At 39.7% G+C, this 15015-nt stretch overlaps 1 protein-coding gene across 37 annotated transcripts in view; it reads right to left on the bottom strand.

Annotated features, from left to right (window-relative positions):
• NRXN3 (neurexin 3) overlaps positions 1-15015 on the bottom strand; it is a 1582316-nt gene that overhangs the window by 346412 nt on the left and 1220889 nt on the right. The window lies entirely within an intron of this gene.

Here is a 15015-nt window from a genome sequence, read left to right as displayed (position 1 = left end):
TCTCTCTCCCTCTCTCTCTGCCCCTCCCCTGCTTGTGCTCTCCCTCTGTCTCAAAATAAGTAAACATGTAAGATTCTAAACTTGGATTACCAACAAATCTCTAAAATTGAAAGCATGCTTTTTGGGAGGAAACACATGAGATTGTTCATTGAAACCTGGTAGAATTTACTATGTCATAGTACTTTCCATACATGATTGATAAATTGTGTGCAGGAGTATCTGGCCATGGAAATACAGACATAATCTTCTGAGACTTCATGTAATTCATGATACCACTAAATTCTCTGAAGGTTTCATTGGTAAATATATTCTAGAAAATGATACATTAGCACTAACACTAAGCATGTTGCAAAATCGTTTTGAAAAGAGAGACAGCATTGGAGAATAGGGACCTACTGACAAATTCAAATGTTTTTTTTTTCTTGACTTACTGATGCATAAAATTTGGTTTAGAGTGATTTTTCTAGCTCATGAACTAGTTTTCTCAATATTAACATTAACTAAATATTAACATTAAACTGCATTTTAATTGATTCTTTTGAAGCTTGGATATAATACACTAGGACCCAAGAGCCAAGACTTATGGATATTCTTTCTGAGCTGGCCAAGGCAGTTCAGCAAAAAAGTGGCACCTTCCTGATGTGGGCTTTCTAGTTCAGTAGGTATACTAGTAAGTTCCAGGAGTCCATCTATGAGAAGACAGAGAGATGCTCAATTATTACTGGTCTGGGTCACAGTTGTTACGGTCTATAATTGCCAGTTGATTCTGTCTATCAGACAAATCATTGTCTCCTAAATAGAGACATTCATAATCTAAGATGATATAAAAATAGTGAAGATTTTGACAGAAATAACATTTAAACTGAGCATGATGCTTCTTAGTGTTCAAATATATTCTCTACCTGAACTTACTCCTTACTTTGGAGAAAATAGATTACCCTTCCCGAATCAATTATTCTGTGGAAACTTTTGCCACTTGTCTGTCATGCTAACTGGCATTTGTAGATAGACTCACACTCTTCCCCAAAGATATGTAACGTCAAATCTTATCAGAGTATATGAAGCCTCCCTGGCAAGATTTTGAGGGTTCTGCTAGCAGTAAATAATTCTCAAGATTTTCCCAGGTAAGCGGTATTGGTTTCCCCAAAGCCTTGTGACTGGCTTTCTCTCTTGTTACTAAAGGTAGGAACCATGCAGGCACATGAGTGGAAAAGCTGATAAAACAATCTCTTGGTTTCATCTTATCACCTTCCACTCTAGGGGCCAACATGACAAGAGTGTGCCATAGAATAGAACAGTGTGGAGGCTGAATGATTCAAGGGACAGATTGTGTAGGCATTAGGAAATCCCAGGAAGAAGAAAGAACCTGGATTTTGGCTGTAGGTACACCTGGACTTAAATCTCGTCTCAGCTCTTTGCAAGTGGCAGGGAACTTGGCAAGTCATTTAACCTCTGGATTTTGGGTCCCCAATTGTTAAATGAGGATAATAGCTTCTATCTTTGAGATCATTCAGGGGATTACAGAGAAAAACAAAACAAAACAAAAGCAGACACACCCACCCTACGCAAACACATTCCTGCACTCAGTCAATGCTTTCTGAATAGCGGCATTTTTATAAGACAATAGTCACTCCATTTAAAAGGAGTTTTTGGTCTAAAGAAGTATAGTAAAACCTTGTTTTGCAAGCATAATTCACTCCAGAAACATGCTTGTAATCCAAAGCACTGGTATATCAAAGTGAATTTCAAGAACCATTGGCTCAGTTGTGATCATGTGCCATTTGACGTCACGTACTACTCTTATTGCCAAGACATCATTCAATTATGAACTTAAAATTTATTAGAAATGTTCGTTCATCTTGTGGAATGCTCACAGAACAAGTTACTCACAATCCAAGGTTTTACTGTGTTTGAATTGGGGCTTTCTCATGAAAGGTAAATTATTAGATATATGAAGGGGTGTTGAATTGCTTCTTAAGAAGGGTCTTCTTTCCTCCCAGGTGAACTCGCACCTCTACTCCAACTGCAGTGAATGTTCACATTTGTGATTATCTGTATTAATCATGTAAAATATAATAAAGAGGAATTCCTGAAAGGGCTCTAGAAAGAGGGAACTCCAAAAGGAAGTCGTTCACATTTATTCTTGGGCTATCCTTTGAGTAAAATGAACCATGTATCTACGATTGGTAGTTCAATACTATTGCAGATGCTAAACTACCTGACCTACCTGTGCAAACTCTGATAATTTTTCCTTCTCAAGTGGGAGCCAGGTGTGGCTTGGGGTTTACCTGATTGGCTTAAGTGCCACTGGCACCAATTCAGGAGCACAGGAAACACGTTATAGTGTACAGAGACTCCCTTCCTCTATGTAGTCCATTACCTAAGGCCACATGCAAGGAAAAATGCATAGAAGAGAAATGTTAGGCATGAACAGCACTGGGGCTGAAGTCCAGCCTCTGAGAGGCTTCGTACCTATGAAGAATATTACATACTACTGGCACAAGAAGATAGGCCAATGCAACCCAACTGCTAAATTGGACACTCCTATTTAGCAACCCTGGATATTTTATGCATTCTCTGCCATTGCGCCTATGTTTCTAAAATAATGAGGAGCTGCGGTGCCTGGGTGGCTCATTTGGTTAAGCGTCCGACTTTGGCTCAGGTCATGATCTCGCCATTACCGAGTTCAAGCCCTGCGCCAGGCTCTGTGCTGACAGTTTAGAGCCTGGAGCTGCTTCGGATTCTGGGTCTTCTTCTCTCTCTGTCCCTCCCCCACTCATACTCTGTCTCTCTCTCTCTCTCTCTCTCCAAAATAAATAAACATTAAACAATTAAAAATTAAAATAAAACAAGAAATTTTGGGTGTCAACTATAGTGTTGTGCACATTACATATGTGTTCATATTTCATTTTCTTAACAGGTGTAGAGGGTATAAATTATAACCCTGTAGTACAGATGGGGGAAGTGACCAGGAACTGCTTACAGTCATCCTAGGAGGAAAAGACAGAACTAGGCTCAAAACCTAAGTCGTTTTGACAGAGGTCAAGACATTGTTGAAAAGATGCCTTGCTGGCTTCTTCCTCTGAGATCCCCTGAAGTGGTCATTGCAAGGATTCCAACTTTCTCCCAGTCTCCAAATCTACTTGCTTCTGTTGCTTGCAACAGATGACCTTAAAAGTTTTCTCACTGGTAAGTTTAAGATATCAGATGTGAACTTCCTTGACTCCTCCTACTCATAATTTTGGTTCAGTTCCCTAATCCCTGCTCTCTTCTTTGCTTCACAGGAGAGGTGGCCGAAATTAAACCTTGTACCTTGGTTTTCCTTCCCTTTCCCTGCCTTCTCCTGCTCTAAATTGGCCAATTTGGTCCACCTCTTCCCCATGCATTGTCAATCTCTGACTTTGTACTGATGTCCTCTCTTCTGCCTGAAAATGTCCTCATGTCTCCTTTTTTGCACTCAGGCACACTCTTGTCTCTATCCCACTACTTTGATGGAAATGACCTTTGAGTTGCAACTCCATGAGATAAGTAGGGCATATATAGTTCCCAACTTCTCATATCAAAAAAGCGATCGCCGCAAGTTAACTAACTCTTACTCAGGACCCCATGGTCTTGAACCCTATGGTCAAGACTTCTATGGTGGCTGAATTAGGGATAAAACTCAGTTCTTCCATTCTTTTTCTATATTCAACGCCAATGACTACTTGATACCCATCATGACGATTTAAGATAGCCTCTTTCGGGTCACCACAACTAGTTCTACTTTTGTCTCTGGAGACTGCCTCACACATGGAACAGAGCTGCCAGCCCTAGGTGCTGGGGCCCTGCTTATGATAACTGACACATCTCTAATTATCGCATTTCCCCGACATTGTAATCCATCCTACCAGGTATGAAGGCCCATTAATAACTCTCTGGGGAAGGGAGGCAGCATACCAGACGCAGTCCTATCACATGATCTGTTCTCTGATACAGAGTTCCCGTAATCAGTGCTAACATGCCCTCCAAAGTGTCACAACACTCATTGTCTCTCAGCCTCTCACAATATACACCAGGAAGCAAACCCCCTTATCATTTAATAACACTCCCTGATACTGAACACTGGAGAAAATGGAAATACTCCAAGGGAGTGGAGAAAGCTAGTTATGTGAGGAAGTTATTAAGGTTGTAACACAGGCTCTCACGCAGTAGAGAGTTCAGACAGATGAACAGATCCTACTTTAACCCTACCGCTGCCATCATCCTCGGGCTGGACAGACTTCTGGCAGAATGGGGCCCACATGCACAGAGAGGATATGCTTCAGGGAAATGGGAAGAAAAACAAAAATATGGATCTGTGTTTGTGCTCTGCCAAACAGGGTTTTGTGTCATTTTTTTCACCGTGAAAGGAAATACAGTTTGACATGGAACACCAGTTGAAAATCTGTCCTGGGATTCAGAGCTGATTTGGGTCATCAGTATACACATAGGCCTCAGTGTACATGTTCATACAGTGGGAAGGGAAATGCTTTTCTCTGTTTAGCATGGGGGCATGCTACAAAATGAAATGCAATGGTTTAAGGCAAAGTGCTCTAAGCTTTTAGGAGAAATTACTAATAAAATGATGACAATAATGACAGCTGACATTTAAAGAACCCTTAGGATGGGGCCAGGCAGTGTGTGAGGGCTCTCAATATATCATCTCATTTAATACTCACATCAACCCACATGGAGCTTTATTATCCTCGCTTTCAACAGATGAGGAAATTGAGGCATGGAGAAGATATGTAACTTTCCTAAAGTCATAGAGCTATTAAATAACAATGTTAAGTAACAAAGTCAGGATTCAAATGTGGAAAGTCTGGCTCCAGAGCATGTTCTTATTAAAGAGGTCTGTTATTGGGGCGCTGGGTGGCCCAGTCAGTTAAGCATCTGACTTTGGCTCAGGTTCTGATCTTGCAGTCTGTGAGTTTGAGCCCCGTGTTGGGCTCTATGCTGACACCTCAGAGCCTGGAGCCTGCTTCAGATTCTATGTCTGCCTCACTTTCTGTCCCTCCCCCACTTGTGCTCATCTCTCTCTCTCTCTCTCAAATAAACATTAAAAAAATTTTTAAAGAGGTCTGTTGTAAATAGAAACTTTGAATTTTAAGTTGGAGAGAGAAATGGAAAGATACACTGAGACAGAAAGAAAACTTGTAAAGAAGGCTTAATAGGAGAGGGCATGAGAGAGCAGAAACCACATAGGCAAACAATACTTCACCATCAAAACAACCCTTTAATGCACCCTCTCCTGTCTCCCTCAGGAGCTCAGCTTCCACCTTCCTCAAACTCTAGCTGAAGCCGATCAACCAGTGTTTTCCTTGCAATCTGACAATCATGAAACTTTTGTTTTACCCCCAGCTTTCTTGTCAAACGACTGTGACCTTAGGTAGGTAACTCTCTGGGCCTCTGTACCCTCATCTCTAAAATGAATGTTTGGATGACAAAGCTCTCAGGTGCCCTCCAGCCTTTAACTTTTCACTCTGGGCTTCCTTCTGAGAAGTGCTGAGATTGGCCACTTACTCTGTCAGTTCAGAGATTCCACCAGAGCAGCGGTCTCCAAAGTGGGCTACGAATCCCCCAAAGGTGTCAAGATCAGTTCACTGGGGTTATGGGGAACAATACTGAAATGTCTATTTACGAAATCTTTACTTTAAAAAAGTCTGATGTTTTTGTATATTTCATAATATAAACAGCATATTAGTACTGATGCGTCTTTATCAGTGGCACATGATTAATTTTTTTCTCCTATGTGTGAACAATCAAAAATGTTTGGAAACCATGCACTAGAGAGCTAAGCTAGGCCTGGCTCTTTGCAGGGCCCACCAAGGCTATACCCAATTTGTTATACTGATGGAGTGCTACCAATGACTGTTGACATGGACCAGAACTTAACACTAGAGCCTAGGTGATTCACACTGAAATTTATTTTTCCTTCCTAAAATTCAATGTTTAATGCTGTTTCTTAATTTTAAACCACAGGGCAGGAACAATATTAATAATAACAACAATATTAATGATGATATTGGTTTAAAAGCACATGTAGTAGGGGAGAAAATCCATCTTATTACACAACTATATTTGAAGCCTGGAATTTTAAAGAAGATATTATTCTAAAGGACAGGAACAAGTCCCCCAACAGAATCAAGATATTCTCTCTCAGAAAAAAAAAAAAAATCATCACTTACCCTTAAGCTTCCATGATTATCCTTACATTATGTTAAAATATATGGAAACGTGTTGACAGTGCCCTGTTAGCTTTCTCTACCATTCTGTTTTTCGAGTCACAAATAGATTAAGTTCAGTTTTGAAGTAATCCTCTCAGTTGATTTCCCTCTCTACATTCAGATACTCACAGTAATACCTGGGATATGATGTGTTATTCTGACCTCTTTAGTTTGGGAAGAATACTGAAATATCAGAGAAGCTACAAAGATAGGCTCAAAAAAAAAAAAAAAAGGCAGTGTTACAAAGGCTGGAAGATAAAACATATGAGGAAAGGTGGGAAGAGCTAAATTTATAAAGTCTGGCAAGGCAATGACTCCAGGGGACTAGATCACAGCCTATAAATACCTTCAAGGTAACAATATAATTGAAGGGAAAGAATTATTCATAGTCTCAGAAGATGATATGACTGGAAGCAAAATGGCCTGAAGCAATGGAAGAAAAGGTTTAGGTAATACTGTCAGGAGTAGGGCAGGGTTGAGGGGGTGGGCGATTCTTGACTATCTGAGGAATGAAACAAGAAAAGCAATGCGGAAGGAAGCATTTGAAGCATTTTGATACACACAGCCTAAAGCCCTTGAGTAAGAAACAGGAATGAAGGATGTGTTCCTCAATCATGTGCCACCTTTCATTCTTGTAGTAATTAAGAGCTCTCAGATGCGCCCCTGAAAGGTGGTCCCCTTCAGAAAAGGCTAAGTAGTCAGAGCTTTGCGTGAAGACTCTTAAGAATAATTAGGAGCATTCTGAAACACCAATATTAAAGATTATGCTTAAGATATAGAAAATGTGTTATGGTATGCAAAGTATGTGTAATGACATATTTTAGGAATGACACCCATCTTTTCTCAGAGAAATCAAATAAAATTTTTTCTCAGAGAAAACAAATAAAATCTTCATTTACCATTCTGTGTTCAATATGAAGGTCCTCAAAGACCACAAATAAATTGAACCACTGAATTAAAATCATCGAATGTGCTATGCTCAATAACACATTATATATATGAAATACATATGTGAGTCCTAAATATTTCTGACTACACAAATATGTGCCCTAAGGACAGCAATGTAAAAGTCAACTTCTAGGCTCTTCTAAACTAAGTATTATAAAAGCTGTGTCTATGAAAATGTTTGAGAGCTCATTTTATGTATAAAATGCAAAAGGACGACTCTAAATTGTTAACAACGTTCTGTGTGAGAGGAGTCATGAAGTTGAAGGTCTACAGGCAGGCATGGGGATGGAAGGAGAGGAATGGAGACACTGAATGATTTGTATGGCAGAGAGAGGGTAGAGACAGCAGTGGCTGGAAATGGTATATCCAAAAAATGGCAACTGTTCCTTGTCTCCAGTTGGCTGATACCACATAGGAACATTGGCCCAATGTAGCTAAACCTTCTGATTATTTTTTAAGAGAAACTGGAAATCTCAAGTTGTATATGAAATACCTGAATTTTTAAACGTATTTGTGTATAGTGTATACTGTTGTGTATACTGTATAGTATAGTAAATGTATAGTGTCCATGGGACACTAGCTGGGTACATTCTCTAAACTCAAACTGAAGAAAAAGGACACCTTGTTCTCTGAGATGAGGAACCAGGAATAGCACGTTGGAGCTAAGTGGAAGAAGTGAGCTCGTTTGTGCTGTACCGCCGAATACTGGGAAGAGAGAAGGAAGAAAATACTTCATTCCTGCCATTCATGGAGCCAGGAAGGGAGGAGGTGCTGGAGAAAATGCAATAGCTCCATTTTAGATGCCCCCAAGCAGCTGCCCTGCATATGCTCGAGAATCTAAGTGTGCTGACCTGGTTCGTGACCAATAAGGAGGTCAGAGCTGGCTCTGGCCTCACTATCAGTCATCAGGAACAGCAGTAAGGCCCCCTGAGAAAGAATCAAATCTGCAACTACTCTAAAGACAAAGAGAACAGAACTGTGACTTTTTATGGGCACACACTGCAACTTAGCGGGAATCTCCAGAAGGTGGTGTATGAAATGCGGTGGTTAGGTTTCTAAAACCTAGCTAGTCAAGGTCTGAGTTTATAAAGTAGCCTTTGGTGGTTAGCAGTAGAGTATGAGTTCACAGAACAGTGTGGTTCTATTTAGTCTTTTTTTTTTTTAAGCACTTTTTTGTTTTTACATTTATTTATTTTTGAGACAGAGAGAGACAGAGCATGAACGGCGAAGGGTCAGAGAGAGGGAGACACAGAATCTGAAACAGGCTCCAGGCTCTGAGCTGTCAGCACAGAGCCCGACGCGGGGCTCGAACCCACGGACCGCGAGATCATGACCTGAGCAGAAGCCGGTGGCTTAACCCACTGAGCTACCCAGGTGCCCCCTATTTAGTCTTTTAAACACACACACATATACATTTTTACTACTGTGTGAAATGAACTGTTTTTGTCAATCCGGTGATCTTGGTCTGTGCAGCATAGAGATGTCACTGTGTTCACAAAGCCATCTGACCAGCTCCTGTCTGTAAAACCATGTACACAGAATTTGGCCTCAAGTCTCACTAGTTTGCAATATTGGTTGTTTTCTTGGAGAGAGAGAGATGAGAGTTCAAGCTGCAGGCCTCGTTGAGAAGTCTGGTTTTCCTGCCAGGGCTGAAGTTCATACCCAGGATACTTCTTTGTTAATATATTTCTTATATCAAATACTCAGTTTTAACAAAGAAGGCCTTTGTGGAAATATACAGAAAACTTTCCCATAGTGCCTTCTATGTTCTTTCACATCCATCGTATAAGGTGGGTGTTTTGGGTTTTCTTTATTAAAAATTGAGAGTTATTTATAAGGAGAGAGCTGATGGTAAGTTCCCAGTTCCAGAAGGCAGTCTGTTATGATTTTGGTGAATACCCAATTTTGGATAAAACACATTTAACTGTTGTTTGGAGAATCGTTGGTAAATATCATTCTTAGCATCTCTGCAGAGACTTAGTTCGAATAAAAGATCAAGATGTAGGAAAGAAAAAGACATGAATGGCTTTCCCTAGAGCTGACTTACTGTGTCTGCATTTCAGTCCAATGTTTGCCTGTGTTTAACGCACACACACAGCTTGAAGGAGGAAGCACACACTCTGTGTTTTGCAGTGTTTGGGTGTGAATCAAAGGGAAACATGTGGCTCCATTCTGTTTCCTGTGGCATTCAGTTAAGTGAAGGGAAAAACCTAATCTGTACTGATACTCTCACCATGGGGGGTGATTTTGTAATTGACTGGCTTTGGGAGGCTGGAAGCTCTAGGTCAATATGTAGACATGACAATATAAGCAGGCTTGGAGAGTATACTGGAAACTGTAGTCTCACTCCCAGGGAGGGTGAGTTTTTATTTGATTTTGGCTTTTGTCCCCCACCCCTCCCGACCCCCTGTTAGTACTGTTTGGATGCCTCTAGCAATTTTCTGCCTGTGAAATAGAGACGGATATGCTGAAGGAATCCAGTACAATTACAAAACAAAACAACAGGGATGGCCACAGTCATTTCAAAGAGAAAGGAACAGAAATTGAGGGTAAAGATGTTCCTTTTTGTTTCATTTTGCTGCTGAAAACAGACTAGAGTAGTCACTAATGGGGATCACAGTAGAACCGGCTAATGACAGGGCCCTTTGCTCTTTTTCGATTATAAGAGTAAAAGAGGTTCATATGCAGCTTTGGGAAACAGAGAAGAGTACAAAGATGTAAACAAAAGTTTGGTGGGGATTCACCAGTCTGTTCATATGTCAATTAACTAAATATATTGACACTGCATTTTCAAAAAATTCTGCAGCACCCACGTTCTGACTGCCTATACCCATTAGAATGTAAGCTCTGTGAAAATAGGAGTTTATATCTTCTTTACTCTCATATCCCCAGATCCTAGAACTTAACGGACATCTAGTAGCAGCTGGTTGAATAAATACATGAATGAATTGTTTTTCATTAAAGTAGGCTGCTAATCTTTGCCTGCTTGGCTAATTTTAACTTGGCAATTATATTCCTCCCTCCTGCCTCTTTTCTAAGACCAGGTTTGTCATATTGTACTTCTATATACCCCTGTATCTATTCTCAGCTAAACCTCAGGGAGACTTTCGCCTTATTCTTAAAGGTGGCTGTCCCTTGTGGGTAGTCAAAGACCCTCAACCGTTGCACATTCAGCGTTCGGGGCAACATGTCGCACCAAACTCATTTTCCTCTTTCACACTTTAGTACTGTGTTTAAGCTTTGCTGTTTAGACATGCAGTAAGATCAGCTGCAGCATTGCTGATCTAAGTAGCAAACATGAAAGCCTCTGAACCTTAGGAATTAGGCATCGCGACACGGGCAAGATGAACGGAATCTGCTCCCACTCCAAAAAAAAAAAAAAAAAAAAAAAAAAAAAAAAAAAAATATATATATATATATATATATATATATATATATATATATATATATATATATGATTTCCAGTGTAAAGGTCTCCCTTTCAAGTTTTTACTCTATTCTGCCACTCAACGTTAGAAGCTAACAGACCAGTGGATGACAGCCTGGTGCTGCTGTGAAGATACTCATACCTAGTTTTAAATTATAAATATAGAAATTAAATACTGACTACAGGGACACTAAAAGTGTTTCCATATAGTTTGAGATCATTTAGGGTTTTCAAGCAAGGATATTTGAAAACTTCTGATATGGCATTTATCACACTAAAATACGAGCATGCATTTATCTAGGAATTTCTGCTCAGATCTACTACAGTTGAAAGGATTTGTGTTAAAATTTGGGGGGGGGAAAGCTACTGCAAGCCTCTTCTTGTACCACATTGTATTTAAAACCTTAGATTCATTTCCAAGCCCATTTTGCACAGAGATGTTTAAGAAAGTGGTTTGGGAGTAATTGGGTGCCTTAAAGCTGTTGAGACAAAAACAAAATACTGAGAAACAATAAAATGTAATGTAAAATGGAGAGTTTCTTTGAATCCAAAAAGAAAGTGACCTAATTCCAATTATGTATTCTGCTTTAGCCAAAATGCTGTGCTCCATCCCTTTATTTTGGTTTGCCATTCTTAACTGTGTGGATTAAAAAAAAAAAAAAAAATCACAGGCCCTGTTAAATTCGCCACATCTTACTTCAATATTGAATAGGTATCCATCAAAAGCAGTATGTATGACATTAGAATCAAGCATACCACTAATTTCATTTTTTTCCTTCCCTTAACATGAGGAACAAATGGTTAGTTAATCCTCTGAGCCTTAGCTTCTTAATCTCTAAAATAGAGGTTATCTCCCCAGTTGGACAGTGGTGTGAGAACTGAATGAGCTGACATATACAAAGTGGCTAGCACAGTGACTGGACAATGAGTAAAACAGCAAATATTGGAGTGATTCCAAAAATATGCATGCCCCCAGGCAAGAATGTGAGTTTGTAGTGATGAGAAGTCAACCGGTAGAGTTTATTTCCAAAAGGGTTTAGGAACCTGAGTACTGCAGTTTGCATTTAAGAAAGGGCTGGATAATTTTAGGACCATTAGTAACATTTGTAGCTATCCAAGCCAAGATAATGATAAGGGTAACTGAGATTCTCTGCCTCACCGCACAAGGGATCAATGGGATCAGGAAGTTTGCTTTTTGGGGAACTGAAGCATGACCTTAAATCCAGACAGCCTCCCCTAAAGTGATGCTCCAAGGCGTGAAGTACAAGGTCCGAAGATGTGTACCAGATAAAAACATCATTTGAAGACCATAGCAGTTCATGAGATCCCACTGTTGGGCCATTCACATTTTGGCTCTGATCTGCTATTTGCTTCATTGCTAACCCCACTGTTGAAAACTACAACCACCTTAATATCTCTCAGGTCCTCATTTCCGGGTCTCCAACCACAGTCTCTTAGGCACCAACAGCTTTGCAGGATGCTAGGCAGACACATATTATTATGAAAACGATCTTATTTCCTTTGTAGACCTTTCAGTGGTAACAGGGCACATTCACAAGCATTCTCTCATTTGGCAGAACAGTATCTATATCTACACCATTTCCATGTGACAAATGCTGGCTGGTGGCAGATATAGGTTTAGACCGGAGTCTTCTGATTCTGTGGAAGCAATGCCCACAACAACTACTAAAAGAAGAAGTGCAGAATGACTAATGAGGAGACTGGAATGACACAAATTACATGTCATAATAAATGCCAAAAAAGACAAGGAAGCCATCCCTATAAACTGACTGCACACAAAAGAGGCTTGACTAAAAGTTATGGAAAAAATAGCCCTACAACTATTCGTGTTTGAAAAACCTCTGTTAATCCTCTGTAACACTTCACTATTCAGGTTTTGTGTGACCCTCTAGCCTTTTCTTTTTAGCCTCCTTTTTTTTTCCTCCCCCATTTTGTAAAATTATGTACATATTTCCCAAGTTAATACCCATTTATGTCCCTGTAGATCTTAGCAATCCTTGGTTTCCATTGCCATTTCAGGCTGAAAATTTTCAAGTCCCTACCTCTGCCTATTCTCTTATCAGAATTCATCACATATTTCCAATTGGAAATCTCTAGAGTGACTCTTGAATGCCTTATGTGTTGCATCACTAACGTCAAACTCTGGCCACCTTAACCTAAAGTATGTGCCCTGTTTTACTGTTTCTATTAATGAAATTTGACCTTTCCATTCTAGACATTCCTTACCTCTCTCCCTTTCCATCCAACTAGGTGGCAACACCTGTGGATTCTATCTCTGGAAGGAATGTCCTTCCGTTTCATCTCCATACCTTCCTATGATCACATCATAGAATAAGTCCTTGACCACTTAAACAATAACCTCCTACCTACTTTCCTTGAACCCACTGAAAACCATTCTTTCAACAAAGCCAAAATAATCTTTCTGAAAATTAAGCTTTAGGCATTTCACCTACTGCTCAAAGACTTTCAATGTGCTCTCATTGCTTTAAGAAGCAACCTATCAGGATGGCATTCAAGTCCTCCTCACTATGGACCTAAAGTACCTAGAAAGAAAAAAAAAACCCTAAAAATATAATTGTCATTAATTTGGCATCTACTGTGAACCAGTTACTCATTAAGCATTTTCATATATGTTATTATAAATTTTCACACAGACTTGCAAGATGGCGTCACTGTTAACTCCATTTTAGAGAGCAGACAAATAATTCCTCCAAAGCCAGAGCTAGCTGGAGGCAGAGCCAGATCTTGAATTACACACCACTGGCCTCTAAGACATGTGCTCTTTCTGCTATCCCATACCGTCTGCCTTTTCCATCAAGATGTTTATTCTAGTCAAACTGAACACATCATAAATTTGGGAACAAAGTCTGTGTTTCCTTCCTTTGAGGTAATACTCAATGCTGGTATCTTCATCTAGCATGTTCCTTTTTTAGATTCCATTAGTCAAAATCTGACCCACCTTGTCTGTGTTCATTTCTTAATCTCTACAAACTGTAAGAGTCTTGTCTTCCTTGGAATGTACCTGATGCCATCTAAAACCCATCACATGTATAATTTTTACTTCCCTCCTTGATATTAAATTTCTTTACATCTCCAACAATCCCACATAAATTGCTGTTCCACAAATACGGGTTGAATTAAAATCATCATCACTATACTTTCTACTCTAAAACTTTCATTAGGAGTGGCATAGTAATTAAGAATCAGAACTGGATTTGAATGACTGCTCAGTGCTATCTTGGGAAATTTCTTTAGCTTCATTAAGCATCAGTTGCTTCATTCTTAAAGTGAAGATATTAATAGTGACTACCTCACTGAGTTGTTGTGAGTTCATAATAAGAACATGTAAACAGAATTCTTACGCAGTGTCTGGTACCTGGTATTTTGTCAATCGATATTAGTGGTGTAAGTGATAATAAATGGTAGGAACATAAGATGATTTACGGATGGTCCTAAGTCTGTGTCAGAAACAATCATCTATGTCATTAAATTACCTGTCATTTTGTAGAAAACGGAATAGAAAAATAAACCAAATTAAAAGAGGTTAACTAAGGGGTCAAGAATAGAAACAGAGACTTAATTGCCAATCATCTCCTGTCATTCTGAGTACGAAATGACTTCAGGATGAAGGTTAGCTTGATCGATCTACAGGGCTTATCTAAATGTCTTTAAGTGATTCTAGGCTCCGAAGGTGTCATCTCACGCTGGGAAACGACAGGTCTGGCTGTCAGAACTATCTTTGAGGATAATACAGTTATACAGTTCCCTCTGCCATCTATCAGGGGCACACTAACAAGTTGAAACAGTAGCAGTGACAGCGTCAGGATCTAAGCACATGATGCTATGGAGTGGGTGGCTAATGAATTCCCCCATTAATACGCTGAGCTTCCATGCCTCCTGAATGCAGCCAGGGAGCTAAAACGTATCATCTATAGCTTCAGGGAGTCCACGAGTTATTTCTTGCCCTGTTGCAGTGAACAATACCCCAGGAGTAATGACTAATAACAGTGTAAGTGGTGGGGCAACGAGATAACTCATCCAGCCCACAGTGTTAAGGTAGGCCTGCCATTAAGTCATATGAGCCCCAGCGCTCACTTTACAGTACCCACCATTTGCCTTGCTTGCTGCACTTCAAATCCACATGTCTAAAAAGACTCTGCTATTCAGAACCTGCTCGGCTATTTGATACCTGCAGCAATCTAGGATATATGCCACAAGGGCTGGCTTTAAATCAGTAGCATCCTGACTTCTCCTTAGAATTTCATATTATTTAAGTTGCAATCTCAGAAACCTGATTAAAGTCTGTTTGTTATTTACGGAATACATACATATATATATATATATATATATATATATATATATATATATATATAT

This window comes from Neofelis nebulosa, chromosome 7 (genome assembly GCF_028018385.1).
Source record: "Neofelis nebulosa isolate mNeoNeb1 chromosome 7, mNeoNeb1.pri, whole genome shotgun sequence".
Classification (NCBI taxonomy): Eukaryota; Metazoa; Chordata; class Mammalia; order Carnivora; family Felidae; genus Neofelis; species Neofelis nebulosa.
The sequence above is the reverse complement of the archived record's forward strand: the minus strand, read 5'-3'. Positions and strand labels throughout refer to the sequence as shown.